We start from the raw sequence: 12,675 nt of genomic DNA, 5'->3' as shown, positions 1-12,675 counted from the left end.
ATGAGCGATTCCTCTCCCCACACCAGCTTTCTGGATAAAATAATAATAATAATAACAACCAGGGGCACCTGGGTGGCTCAGTCAGTTAAGCATCTGATTCTCAATTTCGGCTCAGGTCATGATCTCATGCTTGTAAGATCGAACCCCGAGTCAGGCTCCGTGCTGAGTGTGGAGCCTGCTTGGGATTCTGTCTCCACCACCGTTCCTCAAAATAAATAAATAACTAAATAAACATTTAATAGTAACAACCAAACCTCTCCTCTGTTGTCTGCTGTGTGTATACCTTTCAACTACGCCACCTGCGTGCCAGTGAGACGAGAGGGCTCCTATCTCTCAAGGGCTGAGAAGGAATGGATCCCGGTGACCCAAGCAGGGGGTCTGCAGTCTCTAAGGAGGGGTGTCAGAGAGGCCTGGGGGAACTGCACTGCGTGTGCCTGGGGGAGCATAGCCAGGACGCGGATTGATCGCTGATCCAGAAATCCCAGTCCGGAGTGGCTGGCACTGGGCAGAACCACTGCTCTCAGACAAGCTGGCATAACAAAGAACCTGGCTTGAGCCAAACAGGCCTTGGAACTCAGTTTTCCCGTCCGTAAAATGTCAGGGATGATATCGGATTGCCCAGGGTGCGGGGAGGATTATGTGGCAAGACCATCCGTGAAGGTGCTCGGTAAATGTTTAGCATCCAAACAGAATTTAAATTGGGACACCTGGGTGGCTCAGTTAGTTAAGCATCTGACTCCCGATTTGGGTTCAGGTCATGATCTCAGGGTTTGTGGGTTCAAGCCCCATGGGTTCTGCACTGACAGTGCAGACCCTGCTCGGCATTCTCTCCCTCTCTCTCTCTCTCTCTGCCCCTCCCCTGCTTGCACATGCACTCTCTCTCAAATGAACTTTTTTAAAAAAGAAATTTAAGTGGAAATTAAACAATTTGGGGAAGAGGAGTTGTTCAAAGGCTCCTTTTCAGGCTCTCTCCCCGTCTCCATCAGGCTAGCCTTCTTCCAGCCCTGGGTACTCCTTCACTTGGTTTATAGCTGAGATGAAGCAGGCTCAGTGCTGTGGTGCAGAAGGCCCTGGACCTAAGAGAGGTTGGGGGAAAGCTCCACTCGGATATGAGAGGAGAAAATGGCCTGCTGTCCTAGGAAAATAACAAACAGGAGGTGACCGAGAGTGCCCCCAACAGGCCAAACCCAGTACCACACCATTTACTTGGTGATCTGTTTTTAATCCCTCCCAACAGGATGAAGTGGGTTATAACCATTGCTACTTCCACCTTACAGATGAAGACACTGTTAGAGGGGCGCCTGGGTGGCGCAGTCGGTTAAGCGTCCGACTTCAGCCAGGTCACGATCTCGCGCTCCGTGAGTTCGAGCCCCGCGTCGGGCTCTGGGCTGATGGCTCGGAGCCTGGAGCCTGTTTCCGATTCTGTGTCTCCCTCTCTCTCTGCCCCACCCCCGTTCATGCTCTGTCTCTCTCTGTCCCAAAAATAAATAAAAACGTTGAAAAAAAAAATTTGAAGACACTGTTAGAGGCAAAGCAACCTGCTCCTGAGCCCGTGCTCCTCAACAGGATGCTGAAGGAAGAGAAGGGAGGGGTAAGAGAGGTTCTGTGGCTCTCCTTGGTTGTACTAGGTGGAAAAAACAGGATTCAAGATGAAGAAAAATCAACTCTGTCTCCCTCTTCCCATCCACACCTTTCCCGCCTTGAGGCCAGGCAGTATCTCCTACCCTAGACCTCATTTTCCAACACGGAGAGACGTTGAAGACAGACGGGGAGGGCCGGGGGCACTGTTGGAGCAGTCAAGTGTCAGGAACGGGGAGAAGAGGGACCACTGAGAGGGTCTTCCAGGCTCCTGTGCACAGCCCTCACCTTGGATGGCTACCCTGACCTCTGGAGCTGGAGACCAGGGCTTGGGATGGATCAAACACCAGCTGGGAAAGCTCCAGAGAGCCAGGAGGGGCAGGGCCACACAGGAGAGGCCGAGCCCTGCCATGGCGACAGTGGCTGGTAGGCCCAGAGACAGGAGCAGCCATGGGGTAGGGGGCTCCAACAGGCAGGCAGGGATGGAAAGTCGCAAAGCACAGGCTCCACTCAACAGAGTCTGCCCCAGGGAACTGAGGCAGGGTCTGGTTCTGAAACAAGCTAGTGTCTAGAGCTCAAAGATGAAGGAGCAGAAGGAGTGCTGGCCACCACCAAGGAGTTGCCACTAAGGAGCTCCCCAGCCAGCCTCCTCTTGGTTTGTCCACCTGACGTGGGACTGGCAATTTGGAAGCCACGGAATCAAAGGTGACCAGCCTGCGCTGTGTGTAGGGTTGGGGGAGGCAGCCAACTGGGCTCTCAGCTCCATTTGCCATTTTCCCCACTTTGCCAGTTTGCCCCATGATAACCCAGAGCCCCGGGGGTGATAAACGTTGAAGCCAAGTCCTAGAATTATTTTTTAGACGGTGGAAAGGCATTGAGTCACTCAGTTGAGTGCCTGACTCCGGATTTTGGTTCAGGTCATGATCCCAGGGTCGTGGGATCCAGACCGGCTTCAAGCCCCGAATCGGGTTCTGAGCAGAGCATGGAACCTGATTAAGATTCTCTCTCTGTCTCTGTCTCTATCTCTGTCTCTGTCTCTCACTCTCCCTCTCCCCCACTGCCCCTCTCCCCCATTCGTGTGCTTGCTGTCTCTCAAAATAAAGTGGAAACGTATTAAATGATGCTTCAGCAAACAAAACAATAATTTAAATGCTTATACTTTTAAAAAAAGTAATTTGCTTGTACCTTGCAAATTTGTATTCTGGAAGTTTACTGTGCTTAGTTGAAGTGGGTATAGCATGATGGAGTTTAGGAAGCTTTAACAAGCTCTAGAAAAGCTTCAAAAATCTCACAGAATGAGCAAAACCCTGAGCTAAGGAGACACAGCTTTTTTTCTGTGACTTTTTTTTTTTTTTGAGAGTGACAGAGTGGGGGAGGGGCAGAGGGAGAAAGAATGTTAAGCAGGCTCCGGGGTCAGCAAGGATCCCCACATAGGGCTCCATCCCATGACCCAGACATCATGACCTGAGTGGAAATCAAGACTCCCATGCTCAATCCACTGAGCCACCCAGGCGACGTTCTGTTCTGTGACTTTGATATCTAAATTAGTCCCTCAAATCTTGGGCCCCAGTCTATAAGGACTGCCTAGACAGTATCTAATGTTCCCCATGTTCTGCAATAGTTTTTCTTTTCTCTCTCCTACACACCCCTTTTGTGGATTTATAGGCTAGGGCTCCATCTCCCCACACCCCCCCCACACACCCCCCCCCACACCCCCACCCCCGTTGCCTAGGCTTTAGACCCTTCCTTCTAGGGGCCCCTGAGCTAAAGACATGAGTGACTTTTCTCTGGTATAGAGATTCGCCTGGAGTCTCCCCCCCACCCCCTCCACACACACACACCCATAAATCACCACTGTCAGTTCCATCTCCCTTTCATCAGGGAACTCCTCCGCTCAAAAACCTTCCGTGGCCCCCCATTGTCCTCAGCACGAGAAGCCCACAGCATTTTCGCGTGTACTCCTCCTCTGGCAGTCCTAACTCACGCGATCTGTGTTCCTTGATTGCCCTACGTAAGTGGGGGCAGTGGACACTATAAAGTCGTGTCCCCTCTGGGGAGCTTCTCCTGACTCCCTCCCGCCCGGCTTGGGAACCCTTGTGCCCCGCGCTCGCCCCCTCTCCCCCGCCCCCGGGCTTTTATTGCCTAGGTTCTGGTTGTCGGTGCCCCAGCCAGACTGCAAGCTGCAAGGGGCAACCGAGGCGGCAACTCGCTGCCCGGGACGTCCCAGACCCCGGCGCCGCGCCCGACCCGTAGTAGGTGCCCCACAAACGCGTTTGGCGACGGAGCGAAACGGGCAGGGGGGCAGGGAATGTCGCCGCCGCTTCCGTGCCTGTGTCTCAGGGTCTCGGCCGCCGCCGGGCGCCTCGCGCCAATAGATCCCGGGCCTGGCGGAGACGGAGAACACCGCGCCGCCCGGTCTCCAGCGAAGAAAGGGTTAAGCCGCCGTCGCCCTACCCACCCCCCACCCCCCACCCCCCCCAAAAAAAGGCGAGGGGAAGAGTCCGGCAGAAGGTCCTGTTTACGGGAGCCGCTCGAGTCCGCGCGGCCCTGGGAGAGGCGTTGCCGTGGCAACGGGCCGGGCGCCCGCCAGCTGCGGATGAGCTCACTGGAGCGGCGGCGGAGGCGGGCGGGGGTCGGCGGCGGCGGCGGCGGGGCGCGCGGCCCGGCGGAGAGGACGCGGCAGCCGGCCGAGCCCGCCCTGCACTCGCCCACAGCGGCGGCCGGGCGGCGGGCACGCGAGCGGAGGGCGCGCGGCTCGCCGGGCGCCGGGAGAGGCCCGGCCGACACCAGGGCGGAGGGCTGCGGGGCCATGGCGCCCCGGGCCCCCGCCGCCCGCCGCCCCCGCCCGCCCGGGCGCCCCCGAGCTGCGCCCCGGAGCCCGCGGAGCCGCGGCCCGCCAGGAGGTAGGGCCGGGCCGGGGGACCGAGGAGGGGACGCGCGGGGCGGGCGGGGGGCGCCGCGGAGGGGACGCGCCGGCGGGGGGCGGGGGGTGAGGGGGTCCTGGGGGGGAAGGGAGGGGACGGCGGGAGCTGCCCCAGCCCGGGGCTCGGAAGCGGCTCTTTGCAGACTGAAAACCGGGTTTCCCGTGTGCGGACGTGGGGACTGAGGCTCTTCAGCCCGACCTGAGGGACTTGAGCAAAGTGCTGGCCGGACGGCCTTTGGGGGCTCGGCGTGACTTTCAGGGCCGAGTGGGGAAGCCGTCGTCCCGCGCTTCGGAAACCTGCAGAAACCGGGCAGAGCCTGGGTCCGCCGGGCTGTGTCCCAGGGGGCGTGAGTGAGAAAGAGAGAGAGGGAGAGCGTGTAGAGAAAGAATCCAGTGGGGCTGAGCAGCCAGAGACAACCCCCCCCCCCCAACTGGGTCAGAATTTGCAGTCTTGGGAAAGCAGGATGGTCAAGATGATTAAATGCTCTTATTTCTCCCACTTTTCCCCTAAGGAGGGATTTGGGAGCAGATGGAGCCCGGGGAGTGGGGTGTCTCTTAACAACACCGGGTACGGTGATATTTAGGAGAGTCACAGAGAGCTGGATTCAAACCCTTGAGGACGGCCAGACCTCAGCGGTGGGGTCCTTTCCAGGGGACCCGGTGGGGAAGCTGGGCAGTGCACTCCGGCCGGGCTGGGCAAGGAGAAGTGCAGTGACTTGTGCTCTAAGCGGCCGGTACTGGAGAAGGAGCAGGGGGAATTCTAGCTGGTGTGGAGATGGGCTTCAGGGACCGACTTCTCTAATGCCTCTAGCCACTCAGATAGCAACGGCCCCAGATTGGTCGTCTTATAGTCGGCACTCCACCGAAATTTTGTTATCAAACTCTACGCCCTTGGTGGTTAGGGCATAAAAGAACTAAATCCTCTCTGCTTGCACTGTCAAGTATTGAACACACCAGCGTGGTGGAGTAGAAAGCCTTTGGCTGGGCTGCTTAGATGGAGCAAAAGTCTGTGAGAAGTTAAGAGCAAACGGTGACTGTTTTTGAGGAAGGGGAGTGAGTGGAAAGGCTGGTGGAAGAGGATGGCTTCCAGTGCTTTTATTGGGAAGATTTGAAGCCTCCCTGTGTTGTGTAATCGTTCACTTAACAGCACTGTGCTAGGCGTTAGGAACAAACCCAGTGATGCATAAGAGCTCTCTCTTCCTTCCAGAACTCACCATCCCAGCTGGATAGTCAGAAGAATTAAAACCAGGGGTGCCTGGCTGGCTCAGTCTGTAGAGCACGGGACTCTTGATCTCAGGGTTGTGATTTCGAGCCCCACGTTGGATGTAGAGATTACTTAAGAACAAAATCTTACCAAAAAAAAAAAAAAAAAAATTAAAACCAGTCCTGGGCTGGCCTGGCTGTGGGTGCTACGTGCTAGGGGAACCCAGAGCTGGGCCACTCAGCTCAGGGGAGGCCCACAGAGTAGGTAATGCTGGGACTGAGCGCGGAAAACCTCTTCACCAAGAAAACAAAGCGGGGAAGGCGGTTTCCAGCTGAGGGAACGGAAAGCACAAAGTCACCAAGACAGGGGGAGGGAGAGGGCGGGAGGGTAAGTGTGGGGAGAATTCCCAGTGTGCCCCCAGAGGGAAGGAGGATCTCACTGAAGCTGGGTTCAGATGATGTCCTAGAAAGCTCGCTGTGGTTGTTGGGTGGAGGTCTGGAGGAGAATGTGACCGCGGCTTTGCGGTGCCCGGGCCAGAATTACTGACGCGCAGATGATGGCAATGCTGAGGCAGGACGGACGGATCCAAGAGATTAAGAGGTAGGACCCTGGCGACGGGCACAGGTGAGGTAACTTAGACCAAAACCAAGTGCCGAAAAGCTCAGGAGAAAACAAAGCAAAGCAAAAGGAATGGATATTTTGAATGGCCTGAGTTTAGCAGATTACAACATTTGGACAACGAATTTGGCTCTAAATTTCCTGGCAGCTTAGAGACAAACAAAAATACACTGGATTGCACAGTTTTGGAGTGTGGACAACAGAAAGCTTACAAATTAATTTTCAGAACACAATTTTTCCTGGAATGAACTCAATAGGGAATTTGTCATGAGGAACCTTGTGTAAAGACCAAAGAGTGACAGAGGGAAAAAAAAATGTTCGTTGTCGGTGTTACAAGAGATGGGAAGATAAAATTCCACGTGACTGGCTCCTTATACCATCTTCCTGTTTTGACTTGGGAGCACACTGCATTTCTGCAGGCTGCTGAGCGTCAGCTCAGACTTGCGGGCAGTTGGGGCCAGGGGAAATCTATGCCCATGGTCTCAAGAGCCCATGGTCTCAAGTGGAGGAGGTGACACCAGCTTTGATGAATGTAGAGAGCAAAGCACCCCGGGTGCCCACCGTGAAGGGGAAGCAGGCAAGTCGTAGAACGGTCCCCCGGCTGGTAGGCTGAGACTCTGGTCTGCTGAAGGGTCTGGTACGCAGTGTGCATCCAGAAAGCCTGACCAAAAGGGAAGCAGGCAGTGGGGGCAGCATTCGAGGACTGCGGTCAGATGGGCAAGTCCACGTCTCACCCCCCACGCCCCATCCCCACCAGATGCCCTCAGACCTGCTGTTAAGCCTGCTTCTCCACAGCAGGGAAAGGGTGGGACTGGAGAGACCAGAGATTCACCCTGAGTGAGGCCGGAGGGGGTGGGAATCTTGTTTGCTGCAACACCAGGAATGTCACAGGACAGGGAACGCAGACCCAGAGTTGAGAGGTTCTGCGGACTCCGCCACAGATGCCTTGGCTGGGTCCTTCCCTTTGCTTTCTGAACAAGGGACGGAACCTGCGGAATCTCTGTCCATGCACTGCTGCTGTTGAAACCATTTCTTGCTAATTTTAGATGTCTTAAATTAGCATTGAATAGGTGTGAGACTCTACTCCTCCAGCCCCCCTCCCCCATCCCCCCTCCCCCATCACTTTCTTAATATTTGTAACTGGGAGTGGCCCGTTAAAACACACATTTAGGGGCGCCTGGGTGGCTCAGCCAGTTAAGTGTCTGACTTCAGCTCAGGTCATGATCTCACAGTTCATGGGTTCCAGCCCTGTGTTGGGCTCTGTGCTGACAGCTCAGAACCTGGAGCCTGCTTCAGATTCTGTGTCTCCCTCTCTCTCTGCCCCTCCCCTGCTTGTGCTCTCTCTGTCTCTGTCTCTGTCTCTCTCTCTCAAAAATAAACAAACATTAAAAGGGGGGTGGGGTGGGGCGCCTGGGTGGCTCAGTCGGTTAAGCGTCTCAGGTCGTGATCTCAGGATTTTTGAGTTCAAGCCCTGGGTTGGGTTCTGTGCTGACAGCTTAGAGCCTGGACCCTGCTTCAGATTCTGTGTCTCACTCTCTCTGCCCCTCCCCTGCTTGCACTCTCTCTGTCTCTGTCTCTGTCTCAAAAATAAATAAACATTAAAAAAAAAAAATACACACACACATTTAAATGTCTTAGGGGAGCATTTTTTTTAAAGAACAGATGCCTGGGCCCCACGCTAGAGAGAGTAAATAAAAATCTCTGAGAATGGGCCCTGGGCATCGGTATTTTTGAAAGTCACAGGTGGTTTTAAGGTACAGCCAAGGGTGAGAGTGAGTGGCTGCTTTAACAATCACATAAAGGGTTCCTTAGAGCAGAGACAGAAACCTCAGATTCCAAAAACAAGGACCCCATAAAATTTAGTTAGGAAGCCCGTTACTCATAATAAAAATCAAATAGCTAATGTGCGTTCAACATCAGAATTTAAAGCCAGCTTGAACAGAGCTAGATACAAAGGCTGGTGGCAGACACATTTGTGTGTATATGAAGTATTTTTTTACAAAAATAGAAATTCTTGGCGCACCTGGGTGGCTCAGTCGGTTAAGCATCCAATTCTTTTTTTTTTTTTTAATTTTTTTTTTTTTAACGTTTATTTATTTTTGAGACAGAGGGAGACAGAGCACGAACCGGGGAGGGTCAGAGAGAGGGAGACACAGAATCCGAAACAGGCTCCAGGCTCTGAGCTGTCACCACAGAGCCCGACGCAGGGCTCGAACTCACGGACCGCGAGATCATGACCTGAGCCGAAGTCGGCCACTTAACCGACTGAGCCACCCAGGCACCCCTAAGCATCCGATTCTTAATTTAAACTCAGTTCATGATCTCACGATTTGTGAGGTTTGTGAGTTTGAGCTCCTCGTGGCAGTGCAGAGCCTGCTTGGGATTCTGTCTCTGTCTCTGTCTCTGTCTCTCTCTCTCTCTGTGTCTCTCTGTCTCTCTCTCTCTCTCTGTGCCCTTCACCTGCTATCTCTTTCTCTCAAAATAGATAAACATTTAAAATATTAAAAAATAAATAAAAATGAAAAAGAGAAACTCTAAAAGCAGAATCACAAGGCTTCTGCAGTTAGATTTGTCTAATCCAGCTGTATGCATGCTTCACCTTAGCCCAAACTGAGAACATTTGGTAACTTTCTCTCTTTGCTTGGAACTCACATAAGTCTACTTTTCTTGAGTGCTGAGCTTCTGAGTTCTGGGTACTTTCTACTTGCCTCAAGTAGACACTTCAAGTGTGTTTGTTTTCTAACCAATGTCTTCTGGATTGGAAAGAAGCTGGGAAAATCAGTTTGCAATGGAACATCCATAAAGTCTTAATCAAAAGGAATGAATCTCTACGGGTTGAATTCAGCAACTCTGACAGGATAATAGGGGAAATATTTTGAGGCTCAATGACTTTCCTTATAACACTCAAATACACCTTGCAGGCAGTTGCTTCTTTGGCTGTAGGCAAAGTTGACTCAGCTTCCTTTATGATCTCTGGAACCCCAGCCCCTTCTTTTTTGCTCCCTGAGGGCCCATGGAATGTCTCACAGGCACTCATGAGTGACCCAGGTTGTGTCATGTCCAGTCTCCTGTGTCTAGGCATGGACCCTTCTTCCTCCACAGAGCCAGATGGCCTCCATAGGTACCCCAGGTGATCTTTAAACGCCCCCCCCCCCACACGCACACACACAGGCTACCCAACAGAAAGACTGACAGACACATGTACCCCTTTAATTATAGGAGAAAAGTCAGTGTCTGGAACTGAGGTGAGTGAGTAGCTCAGTTTTCTACATTTGATATCTAAAGACAGAATATGTTGGGAAGCCAGAGTCAGACCATCTTTTACCCTTGTGTCAAGATCACTGTCTGATCTGGGCAAAAATGTATCCTGTCGACTCCCAGCTTGCCCAGAGTTAAGCCCTTTGCCAGCTGCAGTCCAGAATTGCTTTGTCTTTGGCTTCTCTTTGATGCATCCATCCTTGGCCTGCAGTTGACTGGAAGAGGGGTGAGCCCTAGACCCCCTTTTCTAACAGGCTGAATTGCCAAAAACTGCTATCTTTTTCTTCTCCCTGGCCTGAAGGAAGGATGGGGTGAGTCATCTTCATGGCAAGCTCAGGGAAGAGGTTTGCTTCCCTCAACAGTGGGGAACAAAGAGATCCCATGGCTCCCCTTCAGAAGGAAATGAGAGTAGGATAGAGCTGGAGTGGGATCAGGACAGGAAGTCCTGACAGTGACCATTTTTTCCATGGTATCCAGGCCTTCCTTGGGCTGTGCGTCTTATCAGGAGGGCTTGTTAGACCAGTTCAAACACAGTATCAGATGCATTTCCTTTGGTAGTTTTGTTTTCCTAAAAAGCATACTATAAAGTTTTAAGATTACTCTTGTACACGTACTTGTATATATACATATATTTTTCTATGTAAACTGTGAAAGTTATATTTGCTATAAAACATTTAAGCAATAAGAAAAAAGAATAAGATGAAACATGAAAATTTACTGCATACTCTCTCCCTCCTTAAAGGCAATCCCTGTTTGGTATATATTCCAAATAGCCTCAGACTTTCTTCTTTGCCTGTAATATGTTTGCTTGTTTGTTTACAGAAGTGGAAACATGCTATCATAATTGAACACTCGTTTGTGAGAATAATTCTGTGGGGGACCTACATAGTCCTACTGTTTCTTTGCATGGATTGCCTTCATTTGTTTAACAAATTACCTGTTTTTGAGCCATTGGTTGCTTCTGAGTTTAGCCACTACAAGCACTCTGGGTCACTTGTTCCAATAGTTCTGTAAGATAAATTCCCAGAAGTGCAATTGCTAGATTAAAATAGATTTCAAAGCCAAATGGATATTGAATATATTTGTGCCCAGTGACGTATAATTTAAAAATGAGATCCCGATGCTCAGCCTTAAAAACAAAAACAAAAACAAAAAACAACCGTAAAATGTATTATTACCTCTCTCTCCCTTAACCCAAGCATTACCACCCCAGCTCTCCACTGAATGTACTCTGAATTTCTATGTAATACAAAAATTAAAATTCATAGCGTGGTACATTCATAGAGGCAATCTACTATTTTGAGTTATATTAAATTTTTTTTTTCAACGTTTATTTATTTTTGGGACAGAGAGAGACAGAGCATGAACGGGGGAGGGGCAGAGAGAGAGGGAGACACAGAATCGGAAACAGGCTCCAGGCTCTGAGCCATCAGCCCAGAGCCCGACGCGGGGCTCGAACTCACGGACCGCGAGATCGTGACCTGGCTGAAGTCGGACGCTTAACCTACTGCACCACCCAGGCGCCCCGAGTTATATTAAATTTTAAAAGGCAATATATTAACATTATGATCTCTAGGAGATTTTTTATGTTTTGTAGTTTGTGATCCAACAGACCATCTTAATTTTTGTCTCTTGGTTGGCTGTTGGTTTCATGTTCCCACAACCTCGATCCCACATAATCACGATTCCACATATTGTGTAGGCGGGAACCTGGGATGGATGGGGTGGGTTACACACAAGAGTCAACCCAGTGCAGTAATCTAAAGTACCTCCCTCTTTCTCCCTCATTCTTGCTTCTCAGAAAAAAATGTAGTCAGGGTTGTGTTTGACTTAGCAGCAAGTTCTCTGCAAATTCACTATGGGGAATGGATAGGGGAACCATAAGATACAAACCGGGCCACTTTGAAAGTAAAAAGGGAGCACTTAAGATAAGTTGTTGGGGTGCCTGGGTGGCTCAGTCAGTTAAGCAGCTGACTCTTGGTTTTGGCTCAGGTCATGATCTCACAGTTTCATGAGTTCAAACCCGCGTTGGGCTCTGTGCTGACAGCGAGGATCATGCTTGAGATTCTCCCTCTCTCCCTCTCTTTCTCTGCCTCTCTCTCTCTCTCTCTCTCTCTCTCTCTCTCTCTCTCTCTCGAAATAAATAAATAAACAAAATTAAAAAAAAAAAAAGGTAAGTTGTTAATTGATCTACAACAGGCCTGCCCTGGGACTATCCCTGGAAACTGCAACTTGCGGATGCCCTGGGAAAGGGTGAGAGTTGGCCATTATCTGTCCGTTCTCCCTGCTGGTCCAGGGGCATTGACACAAGCAGAAATGAGTTTGCACCATCCCTCTGCCCCCCAGCCTTTCTTAGCCCCCCTAGAGTAGAGCCCGAAGGGCAGGGAAGGAGGAGGGGTCAGCTGGATAACCCGGTGCTACATGTGAACTTCTCATTCCCACTAAAGGAGTCAGAGGAGTTGGACACTCCTGTCCCTGCCTACCCCCAGCTCACCATGGGAAAAAAAAAATCACGACTGCCTTTTCTCAGTTTAATTGGAACCATTAAAGCAGGACACTTCTATCATTTTGTCTGTGCTTTTCATGTCCCTGTGAATTACAGGCTCAACCTCCCTGGATGTCCCATTTGTATGGGATCAGCAAATCGGGATTAAAACTCACCTTGCGTGGTCAGGGGAGATGTTAGTTGGGGGAGAAGCCACAGAGCACTGATCTGATCACTGGGCAGGGGTGACGGGGGCACCTGAGGTTTAGAACTTGCCTCCCCTACAGCTGGAGCAGGCCAGCTTCTCAGCCACAGACTCGCCCAGGGTGGAGACTGGGAAGACACAGAGGAACTTCTCGAAGCAGCTTGCCGGTGCTCTGAGCTTCTCTGCCAGAAAACGTCTCCAGCTCTCTGGGGGCGCAGGGGAGTTCTCTGCTTAATACTCTGACTTGCGGGTGAGAGTGGTTCAGATGTGGAATGAAGTGTGTGGTCATCCAACCCCCAGCAAAGCTCCCCGGCATCTTGTGGCCGCTGTCATCCTTTACATCTGGCCCATTTCACCATCTGTGTTGGTGACAGGCAACAAACACAACAAACACACACAAGCTC

The sequence above is a fragment of the Lynx rufus genome, unplaced genomic scaffold (assembly GCF_022079265.1).
Source record: "Lynx rufus isolate CCGP_SWC_20201006 ecotype Redwood Valley unplaced genomic scaffold, mLynRuf1.p SCAF_4, whole genome shotgun sequence".
Lineage (NCBI taxonomy): Eukaryota > Metazoa > Chordata > Mammalia > Carnivora > Felidae > Lynx > Lynx rufus.
The sequence above is the reverse complement of the archived record's forward strand: the minus strand, read 5'-3'. Positions refer to the sequence as shown.